Here is a 25,695-nt window from a genome sequence, read left to right as displayed (position 1 = left end):
TTTTTATATTTATGTTTTTGTATGTGTTTCTTCTTTAAATGTTTTTTTTCCCTTATTTTTTGTGTAATTATTGGTGTTTGATTTGGTGGGTATTTGAAAAATGCTGTGAATTTTGTGGGGTTTTGGAGGATTGATGTTAATTTGATTTTTTGATTATTGATTTTAAAGTTGTTCAATTTTGGATTGCTTGTCATTTTGTCAATGATCTTGTGTTTGATGAATTGGGGATAATTTGTGAAATGGGAAATTAGGGTTTTGTAATGATGATTATGAACTGTTGTTAATTTGGGCCGATTATTCGGGATTAATTTGGTTTATTTAGTTGAATTGTAGTATTTTTGTTAATCATGGATATAGGCTTCGGTTCACGATGTAATTCTTGTTGTTTAATTACTAATTAGTTCCAAATTCATTTGGTTTGTTTATGAAGTTTTTGCTGATTATTGTGCTTTGTTTGTTGATGATGGGGTTCAGATTTGTCATCTATTAAAACGAATGATCATGAATGGTTCTTCTTTTGTCCTCGTGATCGGAAGTACCCGAATGGTCAAAGATCGAATCGAGCTACCGAAGCTGGCTACTGGAAGGCCACTGGTAAGGACAGGAGCATCAAGCAGGGTAAAAAGGGTTTAATTGGTATGAAGAAGACCCTTGTGTTCTATACAGGGCGAGCTCCCAAAGGGCAGCGTACCAGTTGGGTTATCCATGAGTATCGCACTGCCCTGCAAGAGCTCGGTGGCACAAACCCAGGACAGGTATAATTAAACTCCCTTGCACTATAGATTGTGAAACACTAAGAAATTTGTATTCTGGTGAAACATCAAGGTATTTGGGAAGTTTGGTTCCATTGTCTTCTGGGGGTACAAAATCAAAGATTTTATGCTTTGGTGAAACCATTTTTAGATTGCTGTTATTGATTAATATCTGTCTGGTGAATCTGCATTTGAGGAGATTGATTATGCATTGTTGATTAAAACTTAGGTTATAGATTCTTGAAGTTTTCTTTATCTGGTTTTTCTGATACTTCTTTTTAGAGATTTTTTATGTCGTTTATTGCAATAACTGATGGTTTCATAGTTTTTTTAATGTGTCTTGTTTTGGTTTGCTATGCTGATTTATGGTATCAGTTTCTTGTTATGATTATTAAATTATGCTTTCAGAAAGGAGTTATTTTTGTATGACTTATTTTCTAACATAAATACTAATAGCTTTTTTTTTTTTTTTCCCCGATTCAAAACTTATCCTTTGCATGACTTATACAGGTGAGTGGTCCCGGAGCTGATATAGATGCTTTATGTGTGGGGCCATCATATATCAACCGAAATGTAAGTAGTGGTCTTAATTCGTGCGATTTGTTCAATTTCATTGAATTTGCTCTGGGTTTTAGCTTCTAATTGTTTTTCTACTTTGTGCTCAATAGGAGGATTTCTTTTACATTTTCCGTGATATTCTGGCATAATTGGTGGAAGTGACCGAGCTTTAACCAATTCCTGATGCGCATGTACTAGTGATGAAATTTAAGTTTGATGGGATCTATATTGATCTTCTTTATGCTAGTGTTTCCGTCTTGGTTGTTCCTGAAGTAAGTAGTACTTTGATTTTTTCACACTATAATTGGTTTAATTTTCTGTGGACTTTACATGACTCTTATTGTGAAGTAGAATCCCGATTTAGACAGTTGACTCTGATGGTAAGACATTTTTGTTTTTGTCTGCAATGGACTAGTGGTGGCTTTATTGGTCTTTGCTGGGGCTTAAGTTTTATTGGTGCTTGTCAAGCTGTTTTACATTGCACACAGTTTGATATTCGCGCAACAGTTGATGAGTTGTGGTGCTATCCATGTAACTATTGGTGATGGTGGGAACTCCAAGGGTTTAGCTCGATGGTATGTACTCATGAACCTTATTCATCTGCACTTTACATTTGTGTTTACCTTCTGTCCTTGTTAGCAACTCTATGAAGGTTTGGATTTATTTGGAATTTTGTTCTATGAACATTCTACTGAGGTCTTTAAAGTCAACACATTGTATGTCGTAGTTGTTTTCTTCCAGAATTAATTCTACGCTGCATGCAGATAAGTGTGTTATGGTACTGGTAGCCACTAAAATTTTTTGTCATTTGCATTTGAATGGCTAAATGTGCCTATTGTTTGTAATTAGTAGATCCTGAACTCCACTTGTAACTATGTTTGCAGGTGTCTGTTTCATTAGTGGAGTTGTTTGAGGTTCCCAACAGGCTTGTTGAGTTGATTGATCTTGTTGCTTGCCCATAATCAGGATATCTTCATTTATTTAGTTAACAGCAACTGCAGGTACACTAATTACCCTAAAAAAAATAACTCCTTAAATTATAAAGCTTATCTGTTCTTTGTGTGTTAGTACTTGCTGATTTTAGTTTATTGGTTATGACATTCATCTTGGTAAGAAGATAATGGAGATCATTCCTACATTTCTGCAGCCATCATTTATTGGCTTCTCAGCTTACTAGTTTTTAACGGTATGTAGGAATTTGGAGGCTTTGGCTACAAAATGTGAACTTAGGGAGGAAGAGAGATGGCTCCCTAGTGTTAGTAGTTTTGATCTAATATTTTATTTAGATTCACTTGTTGATGTATTGATCGATGCATATGCTTTAATGTGTTGCAGGGTCAAAAGATTATGTAGACATCCATGTATGAATACCGAGAAATGGTAGAAAAGGCTTACAACTAGCCCTGCAATATTTCAAGGACATAAGAAAGATATATTTAAGCTCTTTAAAGAATTCAGTTAGTGATTCGGAATTTGTTCCACTACAACTAGTCACGAATGAATTCTAAGTTTCAATTGTAATTGTTGTAATAGAAACTCATTACTATAAGATATTGTATATATGCTATAATATATTTATATATGCAATATAAAAATTTTGGTATAATTTTGTTGTACTGTACTTCTTAATTTTTTTTGGTAATATATATTAGTATACTAGAAATCATTGTCAGTGAATGGAATATTTTATTTTATTATTTTTGATATTTTTTAAAAAGAATATGGACAAGATAAAACGTCCCCAAATTAGAAAACGTGGACACGAAAAAGCGTCGCCAAAATGTTAGATAACAAATTTATGAAAATCTTGACACAAAAAAGCGTCACCAATCCTAAAATTCTTGACTACAAAAAGCGTCGCCAAAGTTAAGAAAGTGCGCCAACTGTTGCAAGTTGCGATGCTTCGTATAAAAATTTAGACACAATAAAGCGTCGAGATTCGCGACGCTTTTTGATGTCCAACAAAATTCTCGACTCACTTAAAAATTTTTTGCGACGCTTTTTAGTGTTGAAAATAAGGCTAAAAAGCGTCTAAAAACCACGCCTTTTGTAGTAGTGAATTATTTAAATTAATTGTTTGATTTAATATTTTCCTTGAAGTTACTAAAGTGTGTATTGTTTTGATAGAAAGAAATACGAGGCAACAAAGTAAGTAGCTTTTTGCTATATATCTTTAGAAAGCATGCTTAGATTATTATAATTCCTAGTATAGTAACATGTTAGGATGTTATTTATTGTTTTCTAGTATCATGCTTAGGTTGCTTCCTATTTTCTTTTATCATGTTAGAGCTAAAGCTTTAATCTTTACTGTCTAGTTACATGCTAGGATTTGTTAATATCATTATGCTTTGATGAGATTGAGTTTATTATGATGATGATTTGTTGTGTCAATCAATAAAATTATGTTGCTTGATAATTATTGTTATTGCTTGATCACGCTCTATCTTGCAGGTTTAAAGGGAATTTGTACTCAATATCATGCTTAATAAGATATTAATAATTTTATTTAGGCTAATGTGATTTTAATTCAAGTGATCGCCAAAAATAAATTTGTTTTTATGCATTAATATTCAACCAACATAGATTAAATATGCTTAGGGTTAATATATTGATTGCATGTTAGTCAGTAAGCGCACATGAATATGAGAAGAATAAAGTAGAGGCCTATTATTAGGGCAGGTTCAATCTCTTTTAGGTTGAATTTGTACCTTCATCCCCGAATATTCAGTCATGGTTCAGGACCACTATGGAGTTAGCGATCTCATGGATCGTGAAGGGGTGTAACCTTCATCCAGTGAACGGTTTACAAGTTCCTAAAAATTGTAGGCGACTCTTTTGCTCTAGCTTCCTTCCCTTTGGACGCCACCATGCTTAAGTGTATGATCACAGTGGGGCTCATATGTGGGATGTTTGAAATATTCCCTACACTAACGCTCTCTTGTGTTAGATGTATAAAATGAGTTAAACGACAAGACATAACATTGAGATTGAGCAATATTTGAATTGCGTTGTGATTTTTAAAAACGGATTTTTTACCATATACCACTGAATTTTAACTTAATTCACCTTATACCACCAAAAACTTTCTAATTCATCATGTACCAATCAGTTCCTGTACATTACCACAAAATGCCTTTTTTGGTAACTACCTTTAGTTTGTCGTTAGTCTGCCGTTTGGGGTAATTTACTAATTCACCATATACTATTAAGTTAAAAGTTATTTCATCATATACTATATACCCTAAGACCATGTTTGTTGTGTTTTTATGTGTGTTTTTTTTTTTTTTTGGAATTAATCATATGTAAGAAATTGGTGCATAAAAAGGATAGGTGCTAGGTTTGATAAAGTAATTGACAAGGAACCTACTAAACTGATAGAGTTTGTTAAAGGGGTTTTGGAGACAAGGAGTGACGAGTCTAAGTTCTGTCAGGTGGAGGTCGAGAGTTTGAAGTCAAGGGTGGCCATGTCAAGTTCCTTATCACAATAGGGAATTGAATATGAGTTGTGGGTGTGGGAAATGGCAAGGATCAGGGATACCTTGCATGTGGTCTACAGGTAATTTACACTCATGACTTGAACCTAGGGATTTTGTGTCAGCGTGCTTCTCATAGTACAACCTTTGTGGATAACCTGAAAGGACATATTTCTCGGCATTACCCTTTCACCATTTGAATGTCTTACATACATAAAAATCATAGTACAACCTTTGTGGATTTTTCGCCAAATCAAAGCTCCTTATTGCAAACTTTGTACCACAACAACAAGCTTTGTTTGGTACTCTTACGAACGGAGAATATTAAGATGATGATGACTATTTCAAGTGTGTGGACATCTTTGCCAATGCTTTTAGAAGTGTGAATTGTTTAATCCCTCAAGTACTAAGTTTATATACTTTTTTTTATAAAAAAAAGTAGCCGATGGAAATTTTGGGTATATGGTGAAATTACTTTTAACTTAATGGTATATGGTGAAATAAATTTTTACTTAATGGTATATGATGAATTAGTAAATTACCTCAAACAGCAGATAATGGCAAACTAACGACAGTTACCAAAAAAAGGTATTTTGTGGTAATGTACAGAAATTGAGTGGTACCTGGTGAATTAGAAAGTCTTTGGTGGTATATGGTGAATTAAGTTAAAACTCAGTGGTATATGGTCAAAACTCCGTTTTAAAAATTTAAATTGTAAAAGATTTCAAGATATTATATACTAATGTTGAATAATTTTGTACATTAACAATTAATAGGTGACCAGAAGTTCACTAGGAGAGCACATATATAGCCAAGCATTAGGTGACTTGAATTTAATCAAAATAACTTGTATGTGTGGAGATGTTGAGTTATTATAAATTCACTATTAAAGCCATAAAATAAATAGAAAATCACCACCTAATGATATTACATAGAAGTGATTTTATTTGCAAAAATATATAATCTCTTGATTAGGCGGAACTAACATATGTCAGCACATAATAAATAAAATAAGAAAAGAAACAACTACACAATCCATACTCCCCATTGATATTGATCACCATCCAGAAGAGAATAAAATTATATTATTATCAAGAAGAGAATAATAAAAGGATAAAATTTGTTGTACATGAAATTATATTCAATTTGGTCAAGAATCAAACGCCCCTATATTTGAGATATTTTACCAACTTAGAGGAGAAAAACTAAAATAAGTTGGAAAATTTTTAAATCATTAAATGATCCATTCCTATTATAGAAAAAAGAAAAGTTTATATGCCATCTTTTGTTTGTATGTTATCAAGATATGTTGCATATTTATCATGTTATCAAGATATGTTGCACATCTATGGTTTGATTTGTATATTGTTATGATTCATCTAGAGGCATAGAAAGATACATTTTGGTCATAGTAATAGAGATATTATGTGCATACATTGAGATAGATATTGCCAAAAAAAAAAATTCTTTGAATCCACTAGTACATAACTAACCTTAAGTAACACCCAAAAAATGTTACATAAAGTGTTAAAAGTGTTATTATAGACAATAGGTAACACTTAAGTGGGTGATACTTCTGCCCATGTTACCTTAGGTCTTTTGTAACACTTTGGGTAACATGTAGTAACACTTTTAAAAGTAATACTACAAACACTCTTAAGTCACACTTTTTATATTATTAGTATCATTTTTTAAGTGTTATTTTTTATTTTTTTGGTAACTAAAGGCGTCGCTCGAAGTGCGCCTACATAAAAACATATGGTGAATATGCTTGGCACTCATAGGAAGTGGGAATTGACATTACGATTAGGGACAAATAAAGTAGGGAGCCGCCAACAAGTTTTTTAGGAACTTGTAAACCTTTCTCGGATCATAAAAGGCAACCACGAATAAGGGACAACGATAGGCAACAACGATTGACCCGTGAAGGTTACACCCCATTCATAATCCATGAGATTACTAACTCCATATGGTTCGGAACCACGAAAGGAGGATCGGGGATGATGGTACGAAGTGAGTCATGGAATCACATTCGCCCGTATTGGCCTCTACTCGATTCTTATATTGAAAAGCATTCATGTGATCTCAAAGGCATACAAACAAAATATTCAATTCGCTCCAAACTTTTATTTAACTAAATTGGTTCAAGATTAATGCACACATAATTCTAAAATATTAGTGATCACTTCAATTAATAATAAGATTAAAAGGATCCTAAACCAGTTGTCCAAATTATCTTATTAGGTGTGATTTTCAATTACATATTCCCTTTAAACATGCAATATGGTGATCATAAATATAATAAAACAACATTAATATTAAAATCAACTTAATCACAATTCCAACAACATAAAATCGTTAGAAAAATAATAAAAATAAAAGGAGCATGATCCTTACTTTGATTCTGTTTGTTTGCAACTACAAAATAATAAACGAGTTAGTAACTTCAAGGAAATAAAATAAACAATAGCTAAATTAAATTAAATAAAGTAAAGTTGATTTTGGGGCCAAACCCTCAAACAGTTCTACCTTTCACGCCTTGGTTTAAGGACAAAACCTCGAGTAAAATATGGACTCCTTTGAGTGCTTGAAGAAGAACTTTTGAAGTGAAAAGGGTAGGCTAGTGTTTAGGTTAATAGCATAGAAGAGAGAAAATAAAATAATAAAATTCTCGGTGCCCCGTACATTAGAAATGAAAGGGTATTTATAGGAAAAATGTGCTGAGGGAGCACACGGAACCCTAAAATGTTAAAAACCCTAAAAAGTATCCCGTGACACGGTCAGACTGTACCGTGACACGGGAAGCTCCATCGTCAGACGGTACACTTTCCCGTGACACGGTACATTTTTGATGTGACGCGGAAAATTTTCAGAAAACGGGATAAAAAACGCGTTAAGGGTTTACGCGGAAAAGACACGGAATGTCCCGTGTCACGGCAGACCTCCCGTGTCACGGGAAGTCCCACCGTCAGACGGGAAGGATTCTCGTGACACGGTGGCAGTCTGCCGTGGCGCGGGAATTTTTCAGTCCATTTTCCGTCTAAATAAATTTTTAACCCTAATTTCCTTCGGTTTTTTAAGTGCCGATTGATAATTTCGAGCCTTTTCTGACTTTTATTATTCGGGCTAAAATAAGAAAATAATTAAATAAAAATAAATAAAGGGTTTGGGCCAAAAATTAATAATAAAACAATAAAATAAAAAAAAGTTTGGACTTAAAATAAGTTGGGCCGAAATTAAAACTATGCTTTTACCAAACATCAAGACTAATCCATGGACCGTTCAAAAGTATGAATTTAATAAAATATGATTTTTTAAGCACTCTCGGGATTAAATACTAAACCCGACCAATAGTGGCGGTGAAAGGTTATTTATCATCGGGTTTGGTTTTGGGGAGACATTTTTAGGTGTCTACAGAAGCCCCCACTTTGACTGAGTTTGTAGAAACATCAGTTTCGAAAACGATAGTCAAAGTAGCCGATAGGGACGGAGAATGATTTAAGACGTTCTGCGATCCTAAATCACTCTGCATACGCCGATACCTGCAGAAAAATGTTAATTCCACAGATAAAAGAGTAAAGGGATAGAATACGTATCTGGCACCAGTGTATCGGTGACAAACGAATTTGGCAGCTTCCTAAGCTTGAAGGAATCCACCGAGTGACATTTGTTGAAACGCTTTCCATGCTTGAGGAAAGCCGACTGAAGAGTTTGGTAGTTTTCTAAGCCTGGAGAAAGCTACCGGATAATACTTTCCATGCCTGAGGAAAGTCGACGAACGAATTTGGTGTCTTTCTATGCTTGAAGAAATCCACCGATAATGCCTTCCATGCTTGAGGAAAGCCGACAAAAGAATTTGGCGGTTTTCTATACTTGAAGAAAAAATCCACCGATAACGCTTTCCATGCTTGAGGAAAGCCGACTTGGCGGTTTTCTATACTTGAAGAAAAATCCACCGATAATGCTTTCCATGCCTGAGGAAAGACGACTTGGCGGTTTTCTATACTTGAAGAAAAATCCACCGATAACGCTTTCCAAGCCTGAGGAAAGCCGACTTGGCGGTTTTCTATACTTGAAGAAAAAATCCACCGATAACGCTTTCCAAGCCTGAGGAAAGCCGACGATTGCTGAAATTGGTAAGTGTATGATGGTTCGATTATCCTCGAACGTGGGCCGCAGATGATTTACAATTTTTAACCGATTATCCGACCATATTAAGTACTTAAAATGCCGAAAAATAGACTTTGATGCTTGCCGGGGGTAAAATGGTAATTTTAGTCCCCTTTAAGTATCAGTTAGAATTTTCCGCGTGATTCTAGCGAAAAATAATCGCCCAATAACCTCGAAAAATCATTCAAACTGGTCAAAAACATCAGGAATATTCGCTGACAATGCACAGAGTTGCCGCGCCACGTCACAGCTTTGCCGTGACACGGGAACCTCTCCCGTCAGACGGGATAAAATCCCGTGTCACGGGAAAATTTCCCCCCCCCCTTTTTTTTTTTTTTTTTTTTGCTGTTTGAATCAGTCAACGCGTGAATATCGTGCTTTTTTATCAACAAATACCAGCGCGCCACGTCAGCAGTGTACCGTTACACAATAACGGTAACCGTGGCACGGTGAACGGGGTTTTGCAACGGTTACTTTTTTTTGCTTTAAATTCACGTTTTTGCTTCACCATTTCGCCATTTCTCATCTCCTCTCTCTATACTTCTCCATTTTTACTTCTTGCTTCACACAAACGCCGCGCCACGGTTAAGACAATCCGGCAGCCGTTCAGCCTCACCGTGACACGGGAACGGCAACTGTGACACGGCGGTTCCGTTTTTCTTCCTCTTTATCTCTTGTTTTTTTTTTTTTTTTTTTTTTTTTTACTTTCGCGACCTGCTGCTGCTGCTGCTGTCTTTTACTGTTGCTGTTTACTGCCGTCGGAGTCACCGGAGATCCGTCGCCTTCCGAGCTCACCGTGACACGAGACAGCCTCGCCGTGTCATGGATTCTGCTGACCGTGTCGCGGCGGTCTGCTGGTGGCCGGAGCTTTTTTTTTTTTCGAGCTTTTGGAGTTCGAATTTTCACCAATTTTGTTGTAACTTCTTGCTATCTTCCTCATTTTCGACCCTCTACAAGCATCCATGTAAGTTTCCTTTATTTTTGTCTTGAATTTGCTTCACATAAGTATTTTCATGAAAAACCCTTAAAAATCAATTTGGGGATTTTTGATTTTGAGGTTTTAAGTTGAAATTCTTGCCATGATTTTACTTGTATATGTATGTATGTGTGTTTGTGAGAAATTTGAGACAAAAATTGCATGATTTGATGGAGAATTGAGCAAATCACCATTTTTGGGTACTACTTTGTGAAATAATGTTCATGTTACTTCTTTGCTCTTGAAATGGTGAAAAAATGGCGGTGAATCTTGTGAAATGATGTATTGATTCATATTTTGCATATGTACTATATTGTCATGGAGAACATAGTATCATGCGGCCAGGAGAACCATAATTTTGCCAATTTTTAGCCCGGAGGTAAAAATTTAGCATATAATTCAACAGATAATTAAATAACTTAGGAAATGATGCTAAGTATTTTTATTTTTATAAATATGCAACTTGAATTAAATGTTTAGGAAATGATGCTAAACCTTTAGATTTTGATAATAGCATGCCTAGACGACGAGATTGCGATCTTTCTACCCACGGCCGGCGTCGTGCTTTTCGGGAGGACACTCCCACCGTTCCTGAGGGCATGGACGACGAGGTCTTAGAGTCCGAGCCTCGGACTTCTACGAGTAGGGGTAGGTGGGTTCCACCTCCGTGGACTCCAGACCAGTTGGTTTTCTGCCGTGAAAACCATGTCTCTCATCGCCCACTCTCCGGCATAGTCGATGGCACGCTTCGCCAACATGGTTCCGAAGCCGGCGATTTGATCCCTCGACTTTACCAGATCATTACGAGGGATCCTGCTACGAACGCCTTATTGGAATCGGCTGGCTTAGTAGATTTCTACACGGCGGTTGTAGGGTTTCGCAGCCCCCGGGGTTGCGGCGCGATGGTCGTTCGCGCATTGTTGGAGTATTTCTGGGATACTACCAACACTTTTCATTTTGCTTGGGGGGAGATGACGGTGACCCCCCTAGACTTCAGTATGATCAGCGGGTTGCGCTTCACCGACCGGGCTGTAGCTCAGATGTCTGATCTGTCTTGGGGATCGGCTGAGACAGCTTATTTGTTGGGTCCGATCGTTCAGCACATCAGGACCCGTCTAGTGTCTCGAGGTGGTCCTAGGAGCGGACGATCGGAGCTGGCTTCAGTTTTAGCTCGTGGCTTCGACATGGAGGATACGACGGCTGAGCAGCGAGTGCGGATCTTCATCCTGATCCTGATCTCTATGACCCTTTCTCCCGATAGGAGTTCACGTGTACTCCTTTGCTACCTCCCCGCTCTGGTCAGGATCCATGAGATAGGATCCTATAGCTGGGCCAGTCTTGGATACCCCGATCTCCTCTTATCGCTACGTCATGGCTGTCGGCAGCTGAATGATGAGTCTCCCATCACCGTCTATGGTCTGTGGAGAGTCGTAGAGGTGATGATCTTTCCCCTTTTTATTTCACTTTAGCTTGTTCGACTCATGTGCTAAAGATTACTTTTCATTGCAGCTATGGTTCTACGAGTACTTCCCAGGCTTGGCTCCTCGCCGGCGTCGTGGAGCGGTCCATGATTTCCCTGTCGGGGCCAGCTGGCGTGATCGAGGAGAGTCGCGGGTGGAGTCCGTTCCTGCACTGCGTGGGCTACTATGCCGAGGCACCTCTTCTGTTGGCGTAAGGATTAGTTTTGTTGCGCTTTTCCTTCTGACGTTGTTTCCGTTGTTTCACGCCAACTTTTTATGGTTTCCAGGTTGCCATTGATGTCCAGTATCGTCCTTGGGCCGGGATGACTGATCTACCGGAGGCCCTGCGTCTTTTAGCGTACCGTACCATTTTGGTTGGTACCGGACGCTTTGTCTGGTATTTAGGGGAGCGATTCGTCCGTCAGCATAGCGGCGATCGTTTTGTGGTGCCCTCATCTCCACCAGAGTCGATGCTGGACTCCCGCTTGATCAGAGAGTTGATCAACAGGGTAGAGCGCTATACTTTTCCATGGCAGGAGCTTGTTCACATGGAGAGTGACTATGCGCGGGACTTGCTTCCCTCTTTGGCTCCTCCACCCCATCTTCCTGAGGTATGATTTCTTTTGAGGATCTTCTTTACTAGTCTCTGTTTTAAATAGTCGAATAACCTGATTATTCGATCATATTTTCAGACGACCATCCGCCCTGTGGGGAGGATCGAGATTCCTCCTCAGTCTGTCCGCTATCCAGGGCCGATCGGTATTACCGAGGACCATATTGCTGACGCGCCAGAGGGTTACAGACAGGCGCAGGAGTCTCTGCCTGAGGTCTTTGAGCCGGTGAGTTTTCTTTGACGCATTATTGACCCTTTTAACACTGCTTGTTACTGACTTTTCTTTGTTTTATCGTCCGGAGATGATGGGATTCATGAAGCTGGTGGACGCCCTGAAGTATTGCATCATCAAGCTTCGGCGTGGTGCGAGCTGTCGGAGCTCTAGCGACGTTCTTGAGGTATCATTCATTTTTTCACTTCTACCATTTATTTTTTTTTGCATTGTTGCCACCTTTTGACTTTGTATCTTTCAGGAGCGACGGAGGTCCCGCTCGCGCTCGAGGCCTAGAGGCTCGGACGAGGAGGAGCTTGGTCGTGGTAGACGATCTCCTGAGGCTCACCGGCGTTCTCATTTTCAGCGAGAGCCTCAGACTACTCAGCCATTTCAGGAGGCTCAGTGGCAGCAGCCTCAGTCTTCCCAGCGCTTTCCGGGCCAGAGTCAGGGGGCGCGACAGTCATTTTTGCAGCCTCCGCAGCCTGAGTTTGGGTCTGTTTTGACTCCCTTGGATCCTGGTTCGTTTTCAGCTCCATTGTCCGGGATTCCTCCATCGGTGTCGGGCTTGTTCTCAGTTCCGCTGTGTGGAACGATGCCTTCACCGACGATTCCAGTGTCTTTGGGCCAGTCTACACCGTTTTCTGGCTGGACGGGTCCTGCCTTGAGCTTGGCTACCGCTGGGGTTACAGGGACTAGTAGAGACACTACTCCCCATACTCGGATGGTGGAGGGACTCTTCGGCTCACCGTTCCCATATGCGCAGGGTGGAGATGATACTGATTCTGGCTCTAGGGACTTTTGACCGAGGGTTTTTATTTGTACATACTATGATGACACTTGACATGTTTATTTATTACGACTCTTTGTAAATTATTCACGGTTTATGTATTTATTATTGTGTGTTAGTGTGTGCTTGAAACTCCTTGTGTGTGATTGTGTATTTATTAACGACGCGACGAAAAAAAACATAAGTGGAGTAATTGAGGGTACCGACCTTCCCCAAAAGAAAAAGAAATAAAAAGACAAGCAAAATAAAATTACCTTCCCCAGAAGAAAAAGAAATAAAAATAAAATGATAAAGAAATGAAATTACCTTCCCCGAGACAAAAAATAAAATGATAAAAAAATAAAATAAATGAAATTACCTTCCCCAAAATAAAAAGAAATAAAAAGACAAAGAATAAATAAAGTGATAGAGAAATAAACTCTTAAAGTGATGAATAAATAAATAAATAAATAAAATAAAGATAATAATAATAACAAGAATATAGATAAAAAAAAGTGAGAATTTTATTAGAAATAAAACTCTCAGAAAACGGGAAAAGATGAAAAAAGAAAACGCGTGAAGTGTCGTGACACGGCACTGTGTACCGTGTCACGGCAAAAATTCCCGTGACACGGTGGAACTTCCCGTGTCACGGGACGCGTATTACGCAGCGGTGTGTTTTACGCGTATGAAAAGATAAATTCTGGGCAGTTTCGAGCGCTTTTGCTATAAAATAAGACCAGTTTATTCATGATATGCATAATTACGAAACACAAAATAATTTAGAATTTCATATTTCAATAATCATGTCTCAGAATTTTGATAATACATTGCGCGACTGGTCTTATTCTTTGACCAATGCTGAAAAAAGAGAGTTAGAATTATTTCATGTCAGGGGTTTGCTAGTCCTGCGACACATAGCTATTGAACATGATTTTCTTAGGGCAGCATTAGATTATTGGAGTCCAGAAACACATTGTTTCAAATTTGATTAAGATGAAATATGTCCCTTGCCGGAGGAATTCGGCGCAATCTTTGGATTTCCTGCTAGAAACCTTATTGCCATGCCTACCCTACGTGAATATTATTACCAAGATTTTGAACGCCATCTGAATCTAACAGATCCAGATTTGAATAGAATTGTTTGTGGTAATGAAGTAGACTTAGAAAAACTTGCTAATTTATATTTTAATCGCCCTATCTCTGAGTCTTATCATGTATATCGTAGAAGGGCATATATTTTTTGCATGTTTAGCAAGCTCTTATTTGCAAACGGTAGGGTAGGACATGCTTGTCTAGCGTCTATGCTTGAACATGTCGAATCTGGAAGATCTCCTATGCCGACGTGCCTTGGAGAGACATTTCGTGGCCTTGACGAGGCAAAAGCTGACCGGAAAGCCATCAGGAAGGGCTCTCTGGTACTACTGCAGGTAAAAATACACTCCGAGTAGCCCCCGTGACACAAAACAGGCACCGTGTCACGGTGGGTGTCTGCAGTGACACGGCAAAACCTGCCGTGTCACGGGAATCTGCTTGATTTTTTTTTTTTTTTTGCTGCCGTGACACGGGAACTTCTCCCGTCAGACGGGATGAAATCCCGTGTCACGGGAATATTTTACACGGTTTTTTTTTTTTTTTTTTTTTTTTTTTTTTTTTTTTTTTTGCAGATTTGATTGATGGAGCGTTTGGAACTATTCGAAGCCCCCGACGATGTTGAAAAATATGGCCCTAACGACCTAGTCCGTAGGAAAAAGAATTACTCTGCGAACATGTCGTATGAAGATTGGAAAAATTTCTTTGCAAAGAGGGAATTTTCCATTCGTTGGGTGGTGCCTTGGTGGAGGCTTACTAGGATGGTTGGCACGAATGAAACTCCATATTGCCGTATTCCTAGTATATCCAAACTGACCTTTTATTGTCCCTCTCGACTGATGCGGCAGTATGGACTTGAACAAGTAATTCCACGCTATAACGATAGTCCTCGTGAAGTATCGTTGCATGAAAGTAACGTTCACAAGTACGAGGCTTATTGGATTGGAAGACCTTTGTGGACCGTTTCTGCAAGTGACCAAGCTCCTCCTCCTTTATCTAGTTCATACAAGGCATGGTTGAACCCTAGAAGTAGGAGGGAACAATTCGGATCACGCAAGTCTGATGTGAAGAGTCGTCTTGGAAATAAGAAAGCTCCTCCTAAAGATCGTCTAGGTTCGAGAACACAAGGGATTGAGTTTAAGACTCCTATAATGCCAAGAAAGAAGAATTATGTGAAGGGAAGGGTAAAGAAAAGATGGTCTATAGGGAGAAACAACCGAAAAAATTCAAGAAAGGTGAAAGGGGTGAAAGTTCGACTAGGGGTGTGACGGTTCGGGCTACGAAAGACACATTAATGGTGAAGGCCGACCTAATTGACCAAGAGAAGGATGTTCCTAAAAAGAAGAGAGATTAGATCAATAGTGCTTTGCTTTTTATGATTTAATTTTTATTTAAAATAAGGCATATGATGCCAATACTTCTAGTCGCATTTATTTTAATAATAATAGCACATTTATTTCAGCCTTAAAAATAAAAATTATAATAACTTTTATTTATTATTTATTTATCCGAGTCAAGGAGTCGGACGCATTGGCAGAACGAAAATAAAAACTCGAACAATGAATCCGCAACGAATGCGCCACTATTCTAAAAATAAAACGGAAAACTGAAATTCCACCGTGTCACGGTGAAAGGGTCCCGTGACACGGTAAAAATTCCCGCGTCACGACAATTTTCCTTTTTTTTTTTTTTGTGCCGACAAAAAATGGCGTGGCACGGGAATTTCTCCCGTCAGACGGGATAAAATCCCGTGTCACGGGAATTTCCCTTCCCTTTTTTTTCGTTCAGGCCCACCGTGTCACGGTGAACAGTACCGTGACACGGTGGGATGTCCCGTGTCGCGGCAATTTTCCTTCTTTTTTTTTTTTTTTTTGGCCATGACGCAATGCTGAACTGACACGCATATTTGATCAACAGAGGGAGGATTTTTTATTTTAAAGTGGACGGGCCCCCTTGAGGGGTTGCCTACGTATCCTAAAAAGGAATCAGGCCAAACGTAGCTCTATTGGGTCATGAACCCATGCGACTAGGCATAGAATTTCTTGAGTTGATCCAAGTTGGTTAAATTATGGAAGCCGTTACCGTCCATGTCTACCAATTGTGCCGCTCCGCCAGACAGGATGGCTTTAACAATGTACGGGCCTGACCAGTTCGGTCTGAATTTTCCTCTTGGATCTAACACATTTTTACGAAGTGCCTTAAGCACTAGGTCACCCTCTTTGATATTTCTGGTCTTGACTTTTTTATTAAAATGTCGTGCCATACGCTGTTGATAGGTTTGGACATGATGCAAAGCTGCCAAGCGTTTTTCATCAAGCAAGACCAGTTCGTCGTATCTTACTCTAATCCAGTCGACTTCATCTAGTTGGCTTTCCAATGCGATTCGAAGAGAAGGGATTTCGAGCTCGATTGGTTGTACAGCTTCAACTCCATAGACCAAAGAGAAAGGGGTAGCCCCCTGTTGATGTACGAACGGAGGTTCGATAACCCCAAAGGGCGAAATGTAGCTTACTTGGCCAATCCTTCTAATTTTCTGTCATCTTTTCGATGATAGTTTTCACATTTTTGTTGGCCGATTCGACTGCTCCGTTTGTTTGTGGTTTGTAAGGTGATGATCGGTGATGCTTGATATGATATTTCTGTAATAATTCCGTGCATTCAGCTTGGAAATGTGTTCCTTTATCACTGATCATCTCATGTGGTACCCCATAGCGGCATATGATATTTTTCTCAATGAATTGAGCTACGTGTTTTGCCGTCAGCTTGGCATATGAGGCAGCCTCGACCCATTTAGTGAAGTAGTCGATTGCTACGAGAATGAATTCATGCCCCCCTTGTCCTGGTGGTGTTATTTTTCCAATGATGTCAATGCCCCAAGTGGAGAAAGGCCATGGAGAAGTATACGTGTAGAGAAGCGAAGGTGGAACATGCTATAAGTTTGCATAAACTTGACACTTCATACATTTTTTGACGTATTCGTGACAATCTCTCTCCATAGTAGTCCAATAGTAACCTTGTCGTTGAATCTTTTGGACTAACATCTTTGCATTCATGTGTGTTCCACATATACCAGCATGAAGGTTTTCCATGGTTTTATGTGCTTCTTTCTTGGCTATGCATAAGATATTTCTTCCCATTGCAGTTCTCTTGTGGAGTTCTCCCCTGATGAGCACATACTGTGAGGCCAGGAGCCTCAAAGCACGGCGTGCCCTTTTATCAGTATTAGGAGGGTATTCTCCTCTTGTCACATAATTAAGGATGTCCGTATACCATGGCTCTTCATCTTCTTCTTGTGGTTCTTGTTCATCGTCAAGTGCATGAACATAAGCCGGCTCATATCTTCTTTCTATGGTGAGTGGCATTCTGATTGTATCAGTTGGAATTCGCACCATTGATGCTAATTTAGCTAGTGCGTTGGCAAATTGGTTTTCTTCTCTTGGCAAATACGTATACTCTACTTCATCTAGTTGCTCCGTGAGAGTTTCTAAATGAGCTTGATACGTAGCGATACTTTCACTTCTCACTTTCCATCTCTTGGAGATTTGGTTAATGATTAGTGAAGAATCACCGTAGATTATGAGTTTCTTAATTCCCAAGGCGACAACTGTTTCTAACCCCAAAATGCATGCTTCATATTCTACGGCATTGTTGGTGACATCAAAGTCGAGCTTCATGGAAATTGGGATGTGCTCTTCATTGGGTGATACGAGCAAGACTCCTACACCACATCCCTTTTGGTTTGAAGCTCCATCAAAATAGAGCATCCAGCTATCATCTTCGGTCATGAGTAAATCTTCGTCAGGGAAATCGTACTCATCTTCTTCTTTTTCGGCTTCTTCTAGCGGAAAGTCTGCTAAGAAGTCGGAAACTGCAGAACCTTTGATGGCTTTTTGTGGCACAAATCTCAAGTCAAACTGAGCCAGATTGACTATCCACCTTGATAATTTGCCGTTGAGTGTTGCTTTCTCGAACAAGTACTTGAGAGGATCCATCTTGGACACGACATGCACTGTATGAGTGAGCATGTAATGTCTTAGTTTCTGTGCGGCCCATACAAGTGCGAGACACAACTTCTCAAGTGGTGTGTATCGCGTCTCATATCCTTGAAGTTTCTTGCTCAAGTAATAGATTGCATTCTCCTTGCTTTCGATCTCTTGTGCTAGCATTGCCCCCATCGTTTCTCTTGTGACCGTAAGGTAGAGTCGAAGAGGAAAGTCAGGTATTGCTGGCGCTAGCACGGGTGGGTTTGCTAAATACTCTTTGATCTTGTCGAAAGCCTTTTGGCAGTCACCATCCCATGTGACTGGGACATTCTTCTTAAGCTTCTTGAATATAGGTTCACATATCGCTGTGAGCTTCGATATGAACCTACTTATATACTGTAACCTTCCAATGAAGCCTCGAATCTCCTTCTCATTTTTAGGTGGTGGCATGGCCATGATCGCTTTTACTTTTGTAGGATCTATTTCAATCCCTCGAGAACTGATCACGTATCCAAGTAATTTGCCTGACGTGACTCCGAATGCACATTTTGCTGGATTTAATCTCATGTTGTACTTGCGGAGTCTTTCAAAAAACTTGCGAAGTGCAACAATATGGCCTGGGCGATCTTTAGACTTAACGATCATATCATCGACATAGACCTCCACCTCTTTGTGCATCATGTCATGTAATAATGCTGTAGCTGCTCTTTGGTAGGTGGCACCCGCGTTTTTCAACCCGAATGGCATTACCGTATAGCAATATGTACCCCATTGCGTGATGAATGTGGTTTTTTCCATGTCTTCTTCGGCCATCAATACCTGATTATATCCGGCGTAACCATCCATGAATGACAGGAGTGCATGGTTTGCTGTATTATCGACCAGAATGTCAATGTGAGGTAGAGGGAACCCATCTTTTGGGCTTGCTTTATTGAGATCCCTGTAATCAACACACATTCTGACCCTTCCATCCTTCTTTGGAACTGGAACCACATTTGCTATCCATTCCGGATACTTGGATACTCTGATGAAACCTGCGGCCAATTGCTTCCTGATTTCTTCCTTGATTTTGAGAGCCACATCTGGTTTCATTCGGCGCAGCTTTTGTTTGACAGGCTTCATACCTGGAAGGAGTGGTATTGTATGCTGAGCTATATCCCTGTCAATTCCAAGCATATCTTGGTATGACCAAGCAAATACATCAACAAATTCACTAAGCAAGTTAATTAGCTCTTTGCGTTCATCTTGACTTAGTGTTAATCCAATTTTTACTTCTTTAACAGTCGTATCATTGGAAATGTTAACTGTTTCTGTATCTTCAATAACTGCTATTTTATTTTCGTGTTCTTCCATTGCTTTTATTATTTCTTTGTCATTTTTATCATTAGCAAAGCAATATTGATCAGGGCTAGGGGAATGGCACGCATCGTAAGCAAAGGTACTCATTTTATTGAATTCACTGGCTAATACATCAAGAGAGGCAAGGTCGGCTGCGACCTCACCAGAATTATTAGGACTAGAAAGAGAGGACTCAACAAGAGACTTAGGGTTGAACTCTATAGCAGAAAGAGGGTCGGCCTCAGACTCTAAGGACTCGTCTACAGACTTAGACTCAGACTCGGACTCGGACCCAGACGACTCATACTCATCAAACATAGGACCCTCGCCAGCGGTTATTTCCAACTTCTCTCCACTCGGCGTAGTGATCCTCAATGTCTTGCGCCATCCTCTTGAAATGTTGTCAGCTTGGACGATTAACTCGGAGGGGTCAAAATCCTTGTTCGCTATGACAGCTTGAACGAGCTCGGAGTTATCATTGCGGACCGTCTTGGACTCATTTTTCTCCATTCCAAAAAGAAGGTTGATTCCTAGATCATCAGAGTTCAGGCTAGCTGGCTTCTCGGTTGTGAAGAGCTCTTTGTTTTCGTCAACGAAGTCACAATCGAGGAACACCTCGAATCCTGGTTCACGGATCCCATCATGGACGAATGGCTCAGGGAATTCATAGCATGAGAAGTCTTCCCCTTCTTTGATGTACTGGTCATTGAGGGTCAACGGATACGGATCCATGGCAATTTCCGTCTTCTTGATTCGAGCGTTATTGCGAGCCTTCATCTTCAATGCAGCTCGTTTCAGATCTTCTTTTGTTAGCTTGAATCCCAAGCCGAAAGTATCCTTCTTGAGCGCACCAGGATGGCCCCAAGATTCAGCCATTTTCTTCTTGAGTCCAAGGGTCATTCCAGGGAAATGACCTTGCTTCTTCAGAATGGCATTGATACTGGTGTTTGAATAGGGATCAAAGTCGAGATGGCACTTTTCCTCCTCTTCGATCACGAGAACATCATCTAGTGAAAACCCCCAAAGATCTTCATCTTCTTCATCATGTTCAACATGGACGATAGGAGTATCAATAACTTGAATGCGCATAGGAGAAGCATCGATAGTAATCGGAACCCCTCCAACTATGGCTTTCACTTTCTGGTGAAGCGATGACGGAATCGCCTTTAGCTCATGAAGCCAAGGGCGTCCTAACAACAGATTGAAAGAGGCCTTAATGTCCACCACCTGAAATTTGGTGCGACGTTCAATGGCCCTAGTAGTTATATTCAGTATGATAGTACCCACGGCTTGACGGCGAGTATTATCATAAGCTCGAATCCCTTGAGTGGAGGGAGTCAATTCTTCATTCTTTATACCCAACTTCTTTGCAGTACGGAGTGGGAACACATTGATTGCAGAGCCATTATCAACCAGGCTCATGGGAACATTCATCTGCCTACAAACTACAGTGAGGTGTAAGGCCTTATTATGTTGGTCCCCTTCCGGGGGTAAATCCTTATCAGAAAAGGAAATCAGATTGCTAGTACTTGGCAGCTCAGTAGTAAGAAAGTTGACCAATCCTTGAGGAGTCATGTCATCATCGACTCCTATTTTCACCAGAGCATTCATCACAGCCTTTCGATGCTCGTGGGAAGTGGCCAAAAGCTTCCATACATTCATCTCCACCTTGGTCTTTTGCAATTGTTTGACCACATCGTTGTTCACAGGGTCGATGGGATCAACTATTGGATGTGATCGTGGTGGAGGTGGAGGTGAAAGTGGGTTAGGTTGTTGCAACCGTCCACTTCTGGTGAGAACCTTGACCTCAAAGTCCCCCCAAACATCTTCACTGGTGCCAAGAGATGAACATGCTATGTCTTTGAGATAGACGTCTTCATCATCACTATCCCAGATCCCATTCACTTCTTTAGTACTTGAGATAAATACAACTTCCGGCAGAGGTTCATTCACAAGTTGAATGAGTATTGACGGATCAAAGGAGACTTCATCTCCCATGATAGCCAAAGCATCAGAAAGAGGACCTGTTTGAATGTTAGGCTTCTTGCCCCCTGGAGGGACAGGAAGTTAGTTAGCATCAATCAGGTCTTGGATTACATCTTTCAGCCTCCAACACTTCTCAGTGTTATGACCCTTGGCTTGATGAAACTTGCAATAAGCATTGGGGTCATAGCTAGCGGTCCTATTCTCAGGTCGAGGTTCTGGAAATGGTCCGATTGGCATAATCAGTCCCTGACCATGCAAACGGTCATAAGCAGCATCATAAGTCATTCCCAAAGGCGTATAAACCCTCCTTTGCCTTTGGAATCTTTGAGGAGGAGCATTAAGGGCCAGCACATCATTGATGTTGATATTGTTGGTAGCATTGTTGGGCTTAGAAGACGAAGAAGAAGGAGTGTCGTTCTTCTTGTTTTTCCAAGTGTTGTTGTTATTGTTGCTACCAACAGACTTCATCAGTTCATCTTCGATATTGATTCCAATATCGTATACAGCTTCAAAGGTACTTAGAGGCAGAAACTTCAAGTGTTGCTTGTACTTATGAGTCAGATTGGCAATGAACAAGCGAACCATTTCCTTCTCCTTGGGAGGATCCACCAGGAGCGCAGCTGTTTCTCTCCAGTTGCTTAAGTAAGTGGTGAAGCCTTCATTCTCTTTCTATTTGAGAATGGAGAGTTCACGTTCAGAAGTCTTGGCCTGGATGTTACACTTGTACCGATTCATAAAGCTTTCAGCAACATCCTCCTAGGTCGCGACATGCTTGGATTCTAAAGAATAGAACCACTGTTGACAGGCATGCTCTAAGGAAAGAGGAAACACAGTAGGGAAAAGTGTCACATCTACTCCCTTAAGAGCCATAGTTGCAGAAAAATCCTTCAAATGGAAGAGCGGATTATCAGTAGGCTTGAATTTGGGAATGTCAGTAGTGGAAAACTTCTCAGGAAGCTTCTCTCTTATGGACGAAGAGGTGACAGGCTGTTCCACATAAGTGAACTCTTCAGAAATCTTGCTCATCTGTTCCTTAATCTTGTCCATTGCAGCAGTAGTGACATTGTTTTGATTGTCTTGCTCTACAGTGCTGACTCTAGTGGTGAGTGTCTGCATCATGTCAGACAATCTTTCGATTGTCCTGTTGAGGTTCTCAATGTCTTCCTTAGTGGCCATTGGTTGAAAGTAGACTGGAGATGGATCTTGTGGAGATGATTGAGGTGGTTTCCTTGTACGCCTCTTTGGTATAAGAGGTTGTTGAGGTATGGACTCGAACCGTAACAATCTACCCCTGCTTCTTGTCCAAGTGCTGTGACACCGAAACAAACACACCTTTAATGACCAAACTTAACCTTAACCTATCCGGATTAAAAAGAATTTTTTTTTTTTTTTTTTTTTATTAAAAATCTATAATTTTGAAACTCTACTTATTATTTTTTTAAAAAAAACATGGGAAGATACCATCCGACTTACTCCGAAAAAAAAAACGACACAAAAACGAGACTTCCCTAAAATACGGTCAAAAAGTGGTGCACGACTAAAAAAAAGTGTGTGAACACGATATATGAGTGATTAGGTGAGGTTATAGACGCGTGTTTTGACCGTATAGCTAGACACGACACAAAAAACTGGACACAGCATTCGCACAAAAATCGAGAAAAATACTGTCAGGACACTTTCCTGGGCACCGTGTCACGGTGCAGACTGTCGTGACACGGTACAGTCTACCGTCAGACGGTAGACTTCCCCGTGTCACGGCACTGTTCACCGTGGCGCGGTAGAACATGCCGTGACACGGTGCGCAGTTCCAGGTCAATTTTGTGATTTTTTCAGATTTTAATCAATTTTAAGTCCGTACTAATTACTATGTGAGAATTAAAACCCTCGGTTATGGGTTAAACAAAAGAGCAAACACATGAGGGTTAGCACCAAACAACCACATAGCATTTAGGCACGATGATGTAAAATAAGTTCGCAACCTAGAGTCGAGATCTATGTTCAACTATTGGTCAAGCTTTGGGTGTCAAAAGGGTACCATGGTTAAGAGTTTAGACGCGTTAGCAAGGCAGCCTTCCTTGAGGGTGTATGCCAACGGGCGGCTCCGCGAGTTCGTGATGAAATCGAAATCGACTCCATGGTTTGGGTGGATTTAATAACTCGGATGAACCCTTATTGCCATGAGCGTTTTAGGGTCGATAGAGCTTAAATCCCCCAGGGCTAAGACGCATGTAGAACACATACGTTTTTTCAGAAAAATCGAAGGAAGTCGACTGTGAGGAAAGAAAATAAGCCACCGGACTGATTTTAGGACTGCCGTGACACGGCAGAAATTCCCGTGTCACGGTACTGTGGACAGTCAGACGGTGCACTGTACCGTGACACGGCAGATTCTGCCGTGACACGGCAGTCAGAAAATCTGACTGGTGTCCTGTTTTCCTTCGCGCGCAACCAAGTTATCCAACTTTTCCTACGGGACAGACCTGAACGCGGCGTTAAAACGTCTATGCAGATGCAAAAATGCCAAATTAATCACAGGAATATTTTTTCAAGAATCTTTCAAGTCTCATCCACTCATCTTAATTAAATACCGATCACTCAAATCGATAAATAATTAAGAATCCTCCCCAGTGGAGTCACCAAATTGTAGGCGTCGCTCGAAGTGCGCCTACATAAAAGCATATGGTGAATATGCTTGGCACTCATAGGAAGTGGGAATTGACATTACGATTAGGGACAAATAAAGTAGGGAGCCGCCAACAAGTTTTTAAGGAACTTGTAAACCTTTCACGGATCATAAAAGGCAACCACGAATAAGGGACAACGATAGGCAACAACGATTGACCCGTGAAGGTTACACCCCATTCATAATCCATGAGATTACTAACTTCATATGGTTCGGAACCACGAAAGGAGGATCGGGGATGATGGTACGAAGTGAGTCATGGAATCACATTCGCCCGTATTGGCCTCTACTCGATTCTTATGTTGAAAAGCATTCCTGTGATCTCAAAGGCATAAAAACAAAATATTCAATTCGCTCCAAACTTTTATTTAACTAAATTGGTTCAAGATTAATGCACACATAATTCTAAAATATTAGTGATCACTTCAATTAATAATAAGATTAAAAGGATCCTAAACCGGTTGTCCAAATTATCTTATTAGGTGTGATTTTCAATTACATATTCCCTTTAAACATGCAATATGGTGATCATAAATATAATAAAACAACATTAATATTAAAACCAACTTAATCACAATTCCAACAACATAAAATCGTTAGAAAAATAAAAAAAATAAAAGGAGCATGATCCCTACTTTGATTCTGTTTGTTTGCAACTACAAAATAATAAACGAGTTAGTAACTTCAAGGAAATAAAATAAACAATAACTAAATTAAATTAAATAAAGTAAAGTTGATTTTGGGGCCAAACCCTCAAACAGTTCTACCTTTCACGCCTTGGTTTAAGGACAGAACCTCGAGTAAAATATGGACTCCTTTGAGTGCTTGAAGAAGGAATTTTGAAGTGAAAAGGGTAGGCTAGTGTTTAGGTTAATAGCATAGAAGAGAGAAAATAAAATAATAAAATTCTCGGTGCCCCGTACATCAGAAATGAAGGGGTATTTATAGGAAAAATGTGCTGAGGGAGCACACGGAACCCTAAAATGTTAAAAACCCTAAAAAGTATCCCGTGACACGGTCAGACTGTACCGTGACACGGGAAGCTCCACCGTCAGACGGTACACTTTCCCGTGACACGGTACATTTTTGACGTGACGTGGGAAATTTTCAGAAAACGTGATAAAAAACGCGTTAAGGGTTTACGCGGAAAAGACACGGAATGTCCCGTGTCACGGCAGACCTCCCGTGTCACGGAAAGTCCCACCGTCAGACGGGAAGGATTCCCGTGACACGGTGGCAGTCTGCCGTGGCGCGGGAATTTTTCAGTCCATTTTCCGTCTAAATACATTTTTAACCCTAATTTCCTTCGGCTTTTTAAGTGCCGATTGATAATTTCGGGTCTTTTCTGACTTTTATTATTCGGGCTAAAATAAGAAAATAATTAAATAAAAATAAATAAAGGGTTTGGGCCAAAAATAAATAATAAAACAATAAAATAAAAAAAAGTTTGGACTTAAAATAAGTTGGGCTGAAATTAAAACTATGCTTTTACCAAACATGAAGACTAATCCATGGACCGTTCAAAAGTATGAATTTAATAAAATATGATTTTTTAAGCACTCTCGGGATTAAATACTAAACCCGACCAATAGTGGCGGTGAAAGGTTATTTATCATCGGGTTTGGTTTTGG

The sequence above is a fragment of the Chenopodium album genome, chromosome 1 (genome assembly GCF_948465745.1).
Source record: "Chenopodium album chromosome 1, dcCheAlbu1.1, whole genome shotgun sequence".
NCBI classification, from domain to species: Eukaryota; Viridiplantae; Streptophyta; class Magnoliopsida; order Caryophyllales; family Amaranthaceae; genus Chenopodium; species Chenopodium album.
This window is presented reverse-complemented; position numbering follows the sequence as displayed.